The sequence below is a fragment of the Mus caroli genome, unplaced genomic scaffold, assembly GCF_978045245.1.
Source record: "Mus caroli unplaced genomic scaffold, Mus_caroli_1 scaffold_10, whole genome shotgun sequence".
Lineage (NCBI taxonomy): Eukaryota > Metazoa > Chordata > Mammalia > Rodentia > Muridae > Mus > Mus caroli.
This window is the reverse complement of record NW_028227265.1, coordinates 29,969,593-29,984,439: the sequence shown is the minus strand read 5'-3', so window position 1 is coordinate 29,984,439 and position 14,847 is coordinate 29,969,593. Positions and strand designations below refer to the sequence as shown.

Sequence of the window (14,847 nt, the reverse complement as noted above, 5' to 3'; positions counted from 1 at the left end):
TCTTTTCAAATAAAGCTGTCATTGTATCTCATGTAGTATTTTAAAACCATACTTTTTTACATACTTTATATTCTTTCACACCATTATTTTAACTACAAATATACTTGTAGATATAATTTACAAGTAAAAATTTTAAATCTTTCATCTTCAAATAATATATTTTTGCTCTTTACCATGTCCACTATGAGCCAGTACAGTGGGATAGATTCATTTTAAGGTCCTGCTAGCATTAATTGTGCATGCAACTTCTCATGAACGAAGAAATGCCGGAGGAGGTGTCACTATGCCACTCTGGGTTGAGGGTTCTATGGCTCTCTCTTCACCTCTCCTTTGTTTCTGCTGCAAAACTTCTGTGTATTGACTTCCAATCAATATAAATTTCAGAGTGAATGCACAGTTTATGTTTAAGTAGAACAGGAAGCACTTAGTGATAGAAAATAATGAAAAATAAACACTGTTGTATTTCCCTTCATCAGTTGTGGTACACAACCAGAGAATTCTTTTCATTTCTCTGATCTTGCAAGGAACATCATCTAAAGTGAATTGACGACATTTATCCCACTTGAAATTGAAACTATTTCCCCTCCTTAGCATCACTAGGATGAGAGATATCTGGATGAGGGATAATCTGTCAAGTACTTGCCTGTCAGAAAACTATAAGCCTACATAAATGAAATACTCAAGAAATAAACACAAAGATTAATTTTTAAATATAGAACAATTATTTGAATAGATATTCTCAAAAGTAGTATAAATTACCAGTGAACATATGTATAATTACTAAGTTTCTGTAGCTATTGCAATAATGCAAGTTGACAGCAAACTTAAAAATGTTTTTTGCTCAGAGTCGTTCCTATCAAAAAACCAAAAACAACAAACAAACAAACAAACAAACAAACAAACAAACAAACATATAAATCAAGTGCTCCAGAGGCTTTGAATAAAAAGGAAGCCATGGCTATTGTGTTCCTCGGATACCTGTTCGCTAATCCAGACTAAGGAAACAAAGTCGCCATACAAATAAGATATTTGAATGCCGAATTTGTTTTACCAGTATTCACATCAGTCAAATTACAGAATCAGCCTTGGTATGTAGCAGTCCAAGAATGGATGAAAAATGTTGTATTTATGCATAAAGGTGTTTGATCCACATAAAAATGGGAAAGTCATGTAGCTTACAACAAATTATATTAGAGTGTGTTAACTAAAATATGACAGAGAGAAATTCTAATTTTATATGCTGGGACAAGCAATGATGGGGGTAGTGAAGAGGGAGAGAAGGAGAGAATGGGGAAGAAGAAGTGAAGAAAATAAGAAGTAGGAGGAAGAAGAACAAGAACAGGAAGAGAAGGAGGGAGAGAAGTACAGACAGGGAAGAGAGACTGTTATGCTGAGCATCCTCAAACTGCCATATATGTATGTGTGCATAAATGTGAAAGAAGACAATCAGTGGTATAATTAATATGAGTTAATAAATAAAAAGGAAATAAAGGCTCTCCTGAGTTTACCTGCATATATATTAGGCCAATCATATTCCTCTTATCTTTTCAGATATTTGCTTTGGACCCATTAGAACTCTTGTGCAATCCTTACACTCTGCTTTTCCTGGACCACATTGTGAACTTTATAACTAATATTAGAATTTTCATAATTGCGATACTTGGAGATGTTAATGTTCAGTTTGTTGTTTCTACGAATGTCTTCTTTTGTGCCAAATTCTTTAGTTTTTGTTCCACTATCTTACTATTTTCAGTATCTCTACATAGGTGTCATATCCTCTCCCACTGTTAACAATTTCGGCCATTTTCTTCATGGTACTTTCACTTGAGCAGTCTTCATTTAATATGTTCACTATTGTTTTCAGTAAAATACCCTTTATACTGAGAAACATGTATTTTAATCTTAATTTTAAAAAACAACCTATCATATTCTTTTTTATTTCAATTTGTATTTGACTTCTTCCTTTTGTACATTATTATTCCTCATTCTGTGTGTGTGTGTGTGTGTGTGTTTATGGTCCATTTGTTGCTTGTTTTGTTTTCCAGATCCTCAAATATCTGTTTGTGGGTAATTCTCTCATTTTCAATGCTTTGTATGTGTTCATTCTATATTTAAAGTCTGTTCTAAGACAAAAGGATGGACCATCCAGAGACTGTCCACCGGAGATCCATCACATAATCAGCCACCAAACACAGACACTATTGCATATACCAGCAAGATTTTGCTGAAAGGACCCTGATATAGCTGTCTCCTGTGAGACTTTGCCAGTGCCTGGCAAATACAGAAGTAGATGCTCACAGTCATCTATAGGATGGAACACAGGGCCCCTAATGTAGGAGCTAGAAAAACTATGCAAGAGCTGAAGGGGTCTGCAACCCTATAGATGGAACAACAATATGAACTAACCAGTACCCCCAGAGCTCGTGTCTCTAGCTGCATATGTAGCAGAAGATGGCCTAGTCAGCCATCACTGGAAAGAGAGGCCCCTTGGTCTAGCAAACTTTATATGCCCCAGTACAGGGAACGCCAGGGCCAAGAAGTTGGAGTGAGTGGGTAGGTGAGCAGGGTGGGTGGAGGGTATAGGGGACTTTTGGGATAGCATTTGAAATGTAAATGAAGGAAATATCTAACAAAAAAACAAAATAAAGTCTGTTCAACTTTTGCATTTCATTGATTTAAAGGTATTCGTCTCAAAATCACCCATTAGCTTTTCTATCAGAGTAACAAAGTACTCCTTTAATTTACTGAGTGGGTATATTGGGGGAGTGATTAAGGATAGGTAGGCATGTGCTTGCTTATATTTATTTCTTCCTCCTGGATGTTTGTTCGTTTTAGGTTATTTGATTTGTTGTCATACTCTGCAGCCATATCGGACTTCAGATTCATATCACAGTCCCAGCATATTTCAAACTCATAGGTATGTTCCTTTATTCATTTCCTGGATTTCTGCTCATACAGTGTTTTTAATGCTTTGCTCTATCTGCATGGCTTCTCATGATAGTCACACCTTAAGTGCCCTGATGAAACAATAAAATAATATTTTAAAAAATCTGGAAGTAAATAATTCTTTATTTAAGTAATTTGGACCAACTTGTACTACCATTTCCAAATCTTTGTACAAGAAGCACAAGAAAGCTAGCAGCAATCCTGTATTATTCTCTGGTCCCAGACAGTTGAATTTTAGTTGTTCATATTTTTTGTGTGATGCTGGACAGTTTGGACTTCTGCAGTTTTATTTATTTGTCTTTTTTTTGCTGTTGATTTTATGGAAGCAATGTGAATATTAAACTCACAACTCTGACATTGCCTAGATACTCTCTCTCTCTCTCTCTCTCTCTCTCTCTCTCTCTCTCTCTCTCTCTCTCTCTCTCTCTCTCTCTCTCTTTTTTGGTTTGGGCTCCTATGACTAATTTTCACAGACATTTCCTCCAACAATGAATATTTTTCTTTTATAGTTTGGATATGTAAAGTTCATTATGAGAATACAAGCACTATGTTTGGTTTGGGTGTTGGTTTCCTTCTAAGTTGCTGAGAGCTAAGTTCTTATAGCTAAGCATAGGAGAAAAATATGAGTCTAAAGTTTTGACATCGTCTAATTGGGATTTAAACTCATTCATGAGGGTTCCATTCTCATGGCTTAATTACATCCCCCAGGTTTCACCACATATTGTCATCAAATTCAGGATTAAATTTAATAATTACATACTAGGGGTGTATAATCATAAATTCTATAACTATCCCTTGTATTGGCTGCCTAATATATTTTAGTGAAAATTACATATACCAAATTTTATATCATCTAGATTTTGTTCTATTTTTCAAGGTTGAATTTGGCCTTGATTGGCAGTTAGGTATCATATGTGTCAGCATCCTATCTTCCAAGCTAGCAACTCTATGTGTTGTTCTACAGTAATTATTATTCTAGAGATGGTTTTACCAGCTTCCTTGATAACCTGGATGTTCACTGAGTCATTTCACTCTGGTTGATCAACACTCAAAAGACTCTCAGCTTTGTGGGAGCTCTGGGAATTATTTTAAGCTTCATGCTAGAATACCTTTCACCAAGTTCACAGAATTATTTTTTATATACTTCATCCCCTTGTATTACAGACTCAAAGGACCACTTGTCTTCAAATTCAAGGGACCAATAGCCTCCCTCATCTTTCCAGTAGTGAGTGTAAAGAGTTTGCCTGAGCCTGTTGTAACTTTGATGAGACAACCATGATTCTGAGTATTTCTGAGGTTCCTAGTCAGTGGCCCAGTTCTGGAAAGTTTCTTCAGATGAAAAACTGGGATCTGCGGGAGACATCTTGGATTCTGGACTCCACCTATACTACTCTGCACAGAGGATAGCTATCTGCCCGGCCCAGGAGGGCTTTGCCTGAGCATCTGCAGGAGATATCTTGGATCCCGGACTCCACCAAGACTACTCTGCACAGGTGAGAGTGTGAACTACAGAAGCTAACAGCATTTAGGACAGGCAGGAGCCACAGAACTTCTGAGGCAGCCCTCTTTTCAGGCTCCAGGCATCCGGGCACCTTCCCTGCGAGAGGATAGGTGTCTGCCCAGCCCGGGAGGGCTTTGCCTAAGCATCTGCAGGAGACATCTTGGATCCCGGACTCCACCAAGACTGGTCTGCACAGGTGAGACTGTGGACTACAAAAGCTAACAGCTTCTGAGACAGGTCCTGCTTCTGGGACAGGTCCTCTTTCGGGCCTTCATTTTCTGCCAGGAGGCAAGTCTGAAAGCCACATATGTGTGAACCTACCCCGAGAGAAGAGAGCCTGCCTGCAAAGAGTGCTCTGACTACTGAAACTCAGGAGAGAGCTAGTCTCCTGGTCTGCTGGAAGAGAATAACAGAATCAGGAGAGGAACAAGCTCTAACCAGAGACAACTATAACAACTGACTCCAGAGTTTACCAGATGGCAAAAGGCAGACGTAACAATCTTACTAACAAAAAACAAGACCACTCACCATCATGAGAACCCATTACTCCCACCTAAACCAGTCCAGGGCACCCCAACACACCCGAAAAGGTAGACCCGGATTTAAAGGCATATCTCATGATGATGGTAGAAGACATCAAGAAGGTCTTTAATAACTCACTGAAAGAAATACAGGAGAACACTGCTAAAAAGTTGCAAATTCTTATGGAAAAAAAGGAAAACACATCCAAACAGGTGATGGAAATGAACAAAACCATACTAGACCTAAAAGGGGACAGATACACAATAAAGAAAACCTAAAGTGAGGCAACGCTGAAGATAGAAACCCAAGGAAAGAAATCTGGAAACATAGATGCGAGCATCAGCAACAGAATACAAGAGATGGAAGAGAGAATTTCAGGTGCAGAAGATTCCATAGAGAACATCAGCACAACAGTCGAAGAAAATACAAAATGCAAAAAGATCCTAACTCAAAACATCCAGGAAATCCAGGACACAATGAGAAGACAAAAACAACAGATAATAGGAGTAGATGAGAATGGAGATTTTCATCTCAATGGGCCAGCAAATATCTTCAACAAAATTATAGAAGAAAACTTCCCAAACCTAAAGAAAGAGATGCCCATGAACATACAAGAAGCCTACAAAAATCCAAATAGACTGGACCAGAAAGTAAATTCCTCCCGACACATAATAATCAGAACAACAAATGCACTAAATCAAGATAGAATATTAAAAGGAGTAAGGGAAAAAGGTCAAGTAACATATAAAGGCAGGCCTATCAGAATAACACCAGATTTTTCACCAGAGACTATGAAAGCCAGGGGATCCTGGACAGATGTTATACAGACACTAAGAGAACACAAATGCCAGCCCAGGCTACTATACCCAGTCAAACATTCAATTAATGTAGATGGAGAAACCAAAGTATTCCATGACCAATAAAATTCACACAATATCTTTTCACGAATCCAGCCCTTCAAAGGATAATAACAGAAAAAAAAAAACCAAAAAACAAAAAAAAACAAAAACAACAAAAACAATACAAGGACAGAAACCACATCCTAGAAAAAGCAAGAAAGTGATTCTTCAACTAACCTAAAAGAAGACAGCCACAAGAACAGAATGCCAACTTTAACAATGAAAATAATAGGAAGCAATGATTACTTTTCCTTAATATCAATGGACTCAACTCCCCAATAAAAAGACATAGACTAACAAACTGGCTACACAAACAGGACCCAACATTTTGCTGCTTACAGGAAACCAATCTCAGGGGAAAATACAGACACTACCTCAGAATGAAAGGCTGGAAAACAATTTTCCAAGCAAATGGTCTGAAGAAACAAGCAAGAGTAGACATTCTAATAACTAATAAAATCGACTTCCAACCCAATGTCATCAAAAAAGACAAGGAGCGGCACTTCATACTCATCAAAGATAAAATCTTCCAGGAGGAACTCTAAATTCTGAATATCTATGCTCCAAATACAAGGGCAGCCACATTCATTAAAGAAACTTTAGTAAAGATCAAAGCACACATTGCACCTCACACAATAATAGTGCAAGACTTCAACACACCACTTTCACCAATGGCAACAGAAACTAAACAGGGACACAGTGAAACTAACAGAAGTTATAAAACAAATGAATTTATCAGATATCTACAGAAAAATTTATCCTAAAACAAAAGGATATACCTTCTTCTCAGCACCTCATGGTACCTTCTCCAAAATGACTATATAATTGTTTACAAAACAGGCCTCAACAGATACAAAAATATTGAAATTATCCCATGCATCCTAATAGATCACCATGGACTAAGGCTGATCTTCAGTAACAACATAAATAATAGAAAGCCAACATTCACGTGGAAACTGAACATAGAATTTTCAATGATACCTTGGTCAAGGTAGGAATAAAGAAAGAAATTAAAGACTTTTTAGAGTTTAATGAAAATGAAGCCAGAACATACCTAAACTTATGGGACACAATGAAAACAGTTCTAAGAGGAAAACTCATAGCTCTGAGTGCCTCCAAAAAGAAACTGGAGAGAGCACACAGTAGCAGCTTTACAACACACCTAAAAGCTTTAGAACAAATGGAAGCAAATTCACCCAAGAGGAGTAGGCAGCAGGAAATAATCAAACTCAGGGCGAAATCAACCAAGTGGAAACAAGAAGAACTATACAAAGAATCAACCAATCAAGGAGTTGGTTCTTTGAGAAAAACAACAAGATAGATAAACCCTTAGCCAGACTTACTAAAGGGCACAGGGACAGCATCCTAATTTACAAAATCAGAAATGAAAAGGGAGACATAATAACAGATCCTGAAGAAATCCAAAACACAATCGGGTCCTTTTACAGAAGGCTATACTCAACAAAACTGGAGAACCTGGATGAAATGGACAAATTTCTAGACAGATACCAGGTACCAAAATGAAATTAGAATCAGGTTAATGATCTAAACAGTCCTATATCCCCTAAAGAAATAGAAGCATTCATTAAATGTCTTCCAACCAAAAAAAAAGGCAGGACCAGATGGGTTTAGTGCAGAGTTCTATCAGACCTTCAAAGAAGATCTAATTCCAGTTCTTCACAAACTATTCCACAAAATAGAACCAGAAGGTACTCTACCCAACTCATTTTATGAAGCCACAATAACTCTGATGCCTAAATCACAGAAAGACCCAACAAAGATAGAGAACTTCAGACCAATTTCCCTTATGAATATCGATGCAAAAATCCTCAATAAAATTCTCCCTAACTGAATCCAAGAACACATCAAAACAATCATCCATCCTGACCAAGTAGGTTTCATTCCAGGGATGCAGGGTTGGTTTAATATACAGAAATATATCAATGTAATCCTTTATATAAACAAACTCAAAGACAAATGCCACATGATCATCTCGTTAGATGTGGAGAAAGCATTTGACAAAATCCAACACTCATTCATGATAAAAGTCTTGGAAGATCAGGAATTCAAGGCCCATACCTAAACATGATAAAAGCAGTCTACATCAAACCAGTAGCCAACATCAAAGTAAATGGTGAGAAGCTTGAAGCAATCCCACTAAAATCAGGGACTAGACAAGGCTGCCCACTTTCTCCCTACCTATTCAATATTGTACTTGAATTTCTAGCCAGAGCCATTCAACAACAAATGTAGACCAAGGGGATACAAATTGGAAAGGAAAAAGTCAAAATATCACTTTTTGCAGATGATATGATAATATATATAAGTGACCCTAAAAATTCCACCAGAGAACCCCTAAATCTGATAAACAGATTCAGTGAAGTATCTGGATATAAAATTAACTCAAACAAGTCAATGGCCTTTCTCTACACAAAGGATAAACAGGCTGAGAAAGAAATTAGGGAAACAACACCCTTCTCAATAGTCAAAAACAATATAAAATACCTTCGAGTGACTCTAACTAAGTAGGTGAAAGATTTGTATGATAAGAACTTCAAGTCTCTAAAGAAAGAAATTAAAGAAGATCTCAGAAGAAGGAAAGATCTCCCATGCTCATGGATTGGCAGGATCAACATTGTAAAAATCGCTGTCTTGCCAAAAGCAATCTACAGATTCAATGCAATCCCCATCAAAATTCCAACTCAATTTTCAACGAATTAGAAAGAACAATCTGCAAATTCATCTGGACTAACAAAAAACCTAGGATAGCAAAAACTCTTCTCAAGGATAAAAGAACCTCTGGTGGAATCACCATGCCTGACCTAAAGGTTTACTACAGAGCAATTGTGATTAAAACTGCATGGTACTGGTATAACAACAGAAAAGTAGACCAATGGAATAGAATTGAAGACCCCACACACCTATGGTCAAGTGATCTTTGACAAGGGAGCTAAAACCATCCAGTGGAAAAAAGACAGCATTTTCAACAAATGGTGTTGGCACAACTGGTTGTTATCATGTAGAAGAATGGGATTCGATCCATTCCTATCTCCTTGTACTAAGGGGAAATCTATGTGGATCAAGGTATTCCACATAAAACCAGAGGCATTGAAACTTATAGAGGAGAAAGTATGGAAATGCCTCAAAGATATGGGCACAGGGGGAAAAGTCCTGAATAGAACAGCAATGGCTTGTGCTGTAAGATCGAGAATCAACAAATGGGACCTCATAAAATTGCAAAGCTTCTATAAGGCAAAAGACACTGTCAATAAGACAATAAGGCCACCAACAGATTGGGAAAGGATCTTTACCTATCCTAAATCAGATATGGGACTAATATCCAATATATATATATATATATATATATATATATATATATATATATATATATATATATATATATATATATATATAAAGAATTCAAGAAGGTGGACTCCAGAAAATCAAATAACCCCATTAAAAAATGGGGCTCAGAGCTGAACAAAGAATTCTCACCTGAGGAATACCGAATGGCTGAGAAGCACCTGAAAATATGTTCAACACCCTTAATCATCAGGGAAATGCAAATCAAAACAGCCCTGAGATTCCACCTCACACCAGTCAGAATGGCTAAGAACAAAAATTCAGGTGACAGCAGATGCTGGTGAGGATGTGGAGAAAGAGGAACACTCCTCCATGTTGGTGGGATTGCAAGCTTGTACAACCACTCTGGAAATCAGTCTGGCAGTACCCAGTACCCCCGGAGCTCATGTCTCTAGCTGCATATGTATTAGAAGATGGCCTAGTTGGCCATCAGTGGTAAGAGAGGTCGCCCATTGGTCGTGCAAACTTTATATGCCTCAGTACAAGGGAATGTCAGGGACAAGAAGAAGGAGTGGGTGGGTGGGGGAGTGGGTGGGTGAGGGTGTGGGGGACTTTTGGGATAGCATTGGAAATGTAAATGAAATAAATACCTAATTAAAAAAAATGAATGCTTTATGTAGCTCAAAGCCACTGGATCTTCAGTGTACAGCAACTTTTTATGAACTTTGAAAAACTGCATTAATCAATATTTGCCTTTCACTTTCTGCTTAGTTAAATCCAGTTCAATCTCCTTCAAGTGAAAGAGAAAGCCAAGAGGTATACAGAGGGAGTAGGCTTTGCTATCATTGGGAACAGAACTCTGGAATCAAGGTGAATGTGAGTAAACCTATTCTCTCTCCCTCCTCCTATTGCTGACAGCTCTTCCTCAGTGTTGACTCTTCTACCATATCCCCCATTCTGACATCACCTCCTCTTTTTTCTTTTTGTTCATGTATATTACCCATTCTTTTATACTCACCTACTCACCCCATTCTCACACATATGTACCAGATGTATATGTGTGTATAACTCTGTGCCTACTACTACCAGGAAACCCTAGAACCAACTCACAAAATATATAGGTATATATTCATGGTAAACCTGTGGTGGAAAAAATTCCAGGACGTTTGACATAGGTTACCGTTCATGACACCAAGGGACCTTGTGTTTTTCCATAGATCTTAGTGAGTTTTCTGAAATCTTCATGTTGCTTCATAATTAGTATGATTTGTTGATATATGAAGTTAGACTCAGAAAAGTATCTGGAAACACAGTCATAGATGGTACAGGGGAAAAAAATCTGTCTTTGTCAAAAGAGGAAACAGTCCACTTTAAGATGGAACTGGAATATATATGCATCTCAGAATCAACGAGATCGATTTCTGGCCTGAGTGTTTGATGCATCAGTTCCAAAGCATTTCAGGTAGCTCTCATAACCCAATTAACTCCTTTGGTGAACCCCACTGGAATGTGCCAGGATAGGTCAGATAAGTGGGCTTCCTACCACTGGGCAGGGGAATGCATCATGTAAAATTGTAAGCTACAAGTATTTCATTCCAAAGTTGATGCTTCCTAGCAATATTTTTTAAGTGTCTAATAGACAAAGCATTCATGGGCCTGGACTAATATCAATGATAGTCCATTACAACTTAATTTTCAGGTAACTCTTGCAAGCGATAATTTGCATTTTCCTTTTAGTAGTTTGTAGAGAGATATGCTAATGATCCAGGAAGGCACAGCCTGTGTCATGACCTGTTTTAGAGGCCCACTGGGTAACTTGAAGGGACCTGAAAAGGGTCATCTTGTCTATTAAGTGATAATTTGAGAAGAAAAAGCATGCACCTTGAAGTACAGAGAGGTAGTTCCTTCTCGGCCCCTTAGAGACTTGTACTGGGTCAGCATTAAGTGACAGACAAAGGAAAGATCAGGTGCACCTCAGGATGAGAAATCATTATACCAAAGTCAGCTCTTCACAGGTTGCCTACTCTTTGATGTTGGTCAGAATTTCCCAAGTGGGAAAAACCTAGGAAAGAGGGCAGGGGAGTAAAGAAATGGCTTCAGTTACCAGGTCTGAGAAAGCAGTGAACAGCACATCCATGTAATATTTAACAGGGTTTCTCTTCTTAGGAGCTGGAGTTGCATCATTAGACTGCACATAAGCAGCTGAGTTACAGGTTCCAAAATAAACAAGAAGGGATGCAAGAGAGGAGTTGACTTACTGAAATGTTTATAAACACTCACATAGACCCAAGTTGCAACAAGAACTCATGTAGTTTCCCAGGAACATTTTAGTAGAATTGTTTTCTCTGGCAGATGTGGTAAAGTATGTCCCAGTCTTCAGCTGCTCTGGTTCAGTGTGGAGGCTGTACATGGCTCATAGCTGAGTTTTGTCGCAAGAATTAACCTCAATTGTTTCCAAGTATGTACAACATATCTGATGTAAAATATCATCCAGATACTAGTCTATATAAAAGTAGATATACCTGTCTATTATCTTTTAGTGTGAACTAATTGTTAATGCCCAACCTAGTTACAGAACCCCTTTGACCCAGCTGTTTTGTTTGTTTGTTTGTTTGTTTGTTTTAATTATTATTTTTTTATTTTTACTTACTCACTTTACATCTCACTCCCGACTCCCATCCTCTTCACTGGTCAGGTCACCTCCTCCCACAGCCCTTTCCCCACCCTTCCCCTTCTCCTCTGAGCAGCTACCCCTCCCAACACTGGCACTTCAAGTCTCTGAAAGGCTAGGTGCTTCCTCTCCTACTGAAGCCAGACAAGGCAGCCCAGCTTGAAGAGCATATCCCACATACAGGCAACAGCTTTTGGGATAATTCCCTTTCTAGTTGATCAGGACCCACATGAAGAGCAAGCTGCATGTCTGCTACATATGAGTAGGGAGCCCTAAGTCCAACCTGTGTATGTCCTTTGGTTGGTGATTCAGACTCTGAGATCCTCAGGATGCAGGTTAGTTGACGCTGTTAGACTTTCTGTGGAGGTCCTGTGCTCTTTGACTGATTGACACATTGCTTACTTTCTCCTGGAGTAAATCTGTTCTCTCCATTGATGTTTCCCCCAAACATCTCATTAAAACTGATGCAGGCAAACATGTTTCTTAGAGACCCTATTCTTTAAAAAACTGACCTCACTTTTTAGAATGCTCAATATTTGGCCAGGATTAGATTGAGGGTTTTCCAGGATAGTGAGACTTTCAACACTTAACTTATTGACTTAATGTGTTAGAGTGGGTATTTTTTTCTACATGTGTATTTGTGTGTGTATATGTGTGTGTGCATGTGCCTGTGAGTGCCTGTGTGTGTGCCTTCGAATGCATGTGTGTGTGTGACTCTGTGGTGTTTGTGTGTGTGTGTGTGTGTGTGTGCATCTATGTGTGTACTCTGTGGGATGATTTCCCGGGAAGTCATTCTATCACTATGCAAACTGGTGATTTTTGTGTATAGTAAACACCTTTTGCCTGTGGTGACATAGTATATTTCACCAAATATACACAGATATGCACATAGTGTATGAAATCTGAATTTTTGTTACAGTTTTCTTTCAGTCTTGTTTCTGAATCTATGATTCAGAAGATTTGAAGACCCAACCCCCAAGTAAATAATTTCTGAAGAGAAGATATTCTTTCCAGTGAATTATTTGTCTGGTGTGAGAGCAAAGAATAGTGCACTCACAAGTTGTCACCAAGGCTGGGATGGGCTTTGAAGCAGGTGTAAATCATGCATGATTCTGTAAGTAAACCAAGTAAACTCAATGGTTTACCAATCTGTATTTGGGTGGGATCATAACTTTCATCTGCCATCAGTACTTGCCCCTGCCTCACTGCAAATAAAACAAATGCCTTGCAATTGCTCTATGACAACAGCAAGACTTCCCATCAAAGACTTGTACTCCTGTTCCTTAACCAGTCACTGTTTGATAGAAACAAAGAAGTTTTGAGATAGACGCATTTAGGAGACTTCATGATCAGTAGTTCATAAGCATTCATCACTATGTGAAAAGAAATATGGAGGAAGGAATAGAAATGGGAAAAAGGGAGGGAGGAAGATATGGAGACAGTGAGACAGACGGAGACAGTGACAGAGTCAGAGATGCAAAGAGGCACAGAGGCAGAAACAAAGATTGATTTTCTGAGCCTGTGTGTTTGCTCTGGTCTTTCCTTTTTAGAAAGCCACCAGGATTCAATCATGGGAGCTCCACCTTAATGACTTTATCTAATGTTAATTACCTCCCAAAGGCCCCATGTCTAAACACTATAATCAGATTAAGTTTCTATCCTCTTAATTCCTTACAACTGGGACTAAATTTCAGCACAGGGAGCTGTAGGGAAGACAAACTACATCTAACCCACAGCCAAGGCCAATATGACCTTCCTCTCCTGTACTTTCTAACCCCTCTGTAATGAATCTAATTGAGGTGACAAATTCTAAATAACAAAAGGAGTATAATTATTTGGATCACGTTTGGAAAGAGTTTCCAATCAATCTTTGTACAAGTCTCCACACTCTCACCCCATGCAGTGGCTCCTATGAAGGCACTAGATTCACAGATGGTACAACTATAACATGGCAGAGCCTTTGACAGCCTCGGTCCCCAGGTGACGTTTTTCAGCAGAGCCCCATGATGGCATGCATGCAACATTTAGAAGTAGAGAGGAATAGATTCTATTGCTGTGTGCAAATGAGATTTGAAAGTTGTTGACAACATAGTCTAGCCTCTCTAGCTTATTAGTGGCAGTGGGTGTTATGATATGGATAGAAATGGACAGAGGGTTGTGCATAAGAAGCTTAAAACTTAGTGTTGTGGTAAGACCTGGTGAGCTTGGAACAGTATTTCTGAAACTTGGAGGATAAGGTACATTGAAAGGAAGAAAGAAAGACAGAAAGAAAGAAAGACAGACAGACAGACAGGAAGGAAGGAAGGAAGGAAGGAAGGAAGGAAGGAAGGAAGGAAGGAAGAAGGAAAGGAAGGAAGAATATGAAGGTGTATAACATAGGAATATATATCTACAGAGCAGTCCTGATACATATAATCGCCATAATATGTAAAATATTGACCAAATCTTGCTCTGTGCTTTATTGACCCCATTGTCTAGTTTCACTCATTTCTACACAAAACTACTGCTTTTATTTGCACCTGGCCTTAATCCCTGGTTATTTAGTATGTCTATCAAATTGTCCCAGCCTGCTTCTTAAAGGGGTTTTGATATGCTTTTGCAAAATGTCATGGCGACAGAGTTCCATATCCACCCTCCCAAATGCAGAGCAAGTGGTGATTGTCATGGCTTAAAGAAAATCACATTATGTAAAACACTTTACAGCTATTCCTGAATGAATCGTGCAGTTCCAAAACAAGGGATATATGTAGAGATCTTACGCGTGAGTAAAAAATGAAGAATGCCATAAGGAATCCTCAATGCAGACACCATTATTGATGATACAGAATTAAAGTTGTCAAGCTGGAGTCACCATCAGCAGTACAATTTTTCAAGGACTTTAAAAATCCTTTTAACTCCTGTCATGGTTCAAATCATTGGCAGGGTCAGAATTTGACTTTGAGCTTCAGATTTGGAAAATCAAGGAATTCAAAGAGAATGTCTGCCAGCATCCCCCAGCCTCCTGT

At 38.5% G+C, this 14,847-nt stretch overlaps 1 long non-coding RNA gene across 1 annotated transcript; it reads left to right on the top strand.

Annotated features, from left to right (window-relative positions):
* The first annotated feature begins 2,833 nt into the window (after positions 1–2,833).
* LOC115031723 (uncharacterized) lies at positions 2,834–10,043 on the top strand. Its single transcript, XR_003837372.1, has 3 exons — positions 2,834–2,917; positions 4,111–4,439; positions 9,943–10,043. It is a non-coding gene; the product is annotated as an uncharacterized LOC115031723 (long non-coding RNA).
* The last annotated feature ends 4,804 nt before the right edge of the window (positions 10,044–14,847 follow it).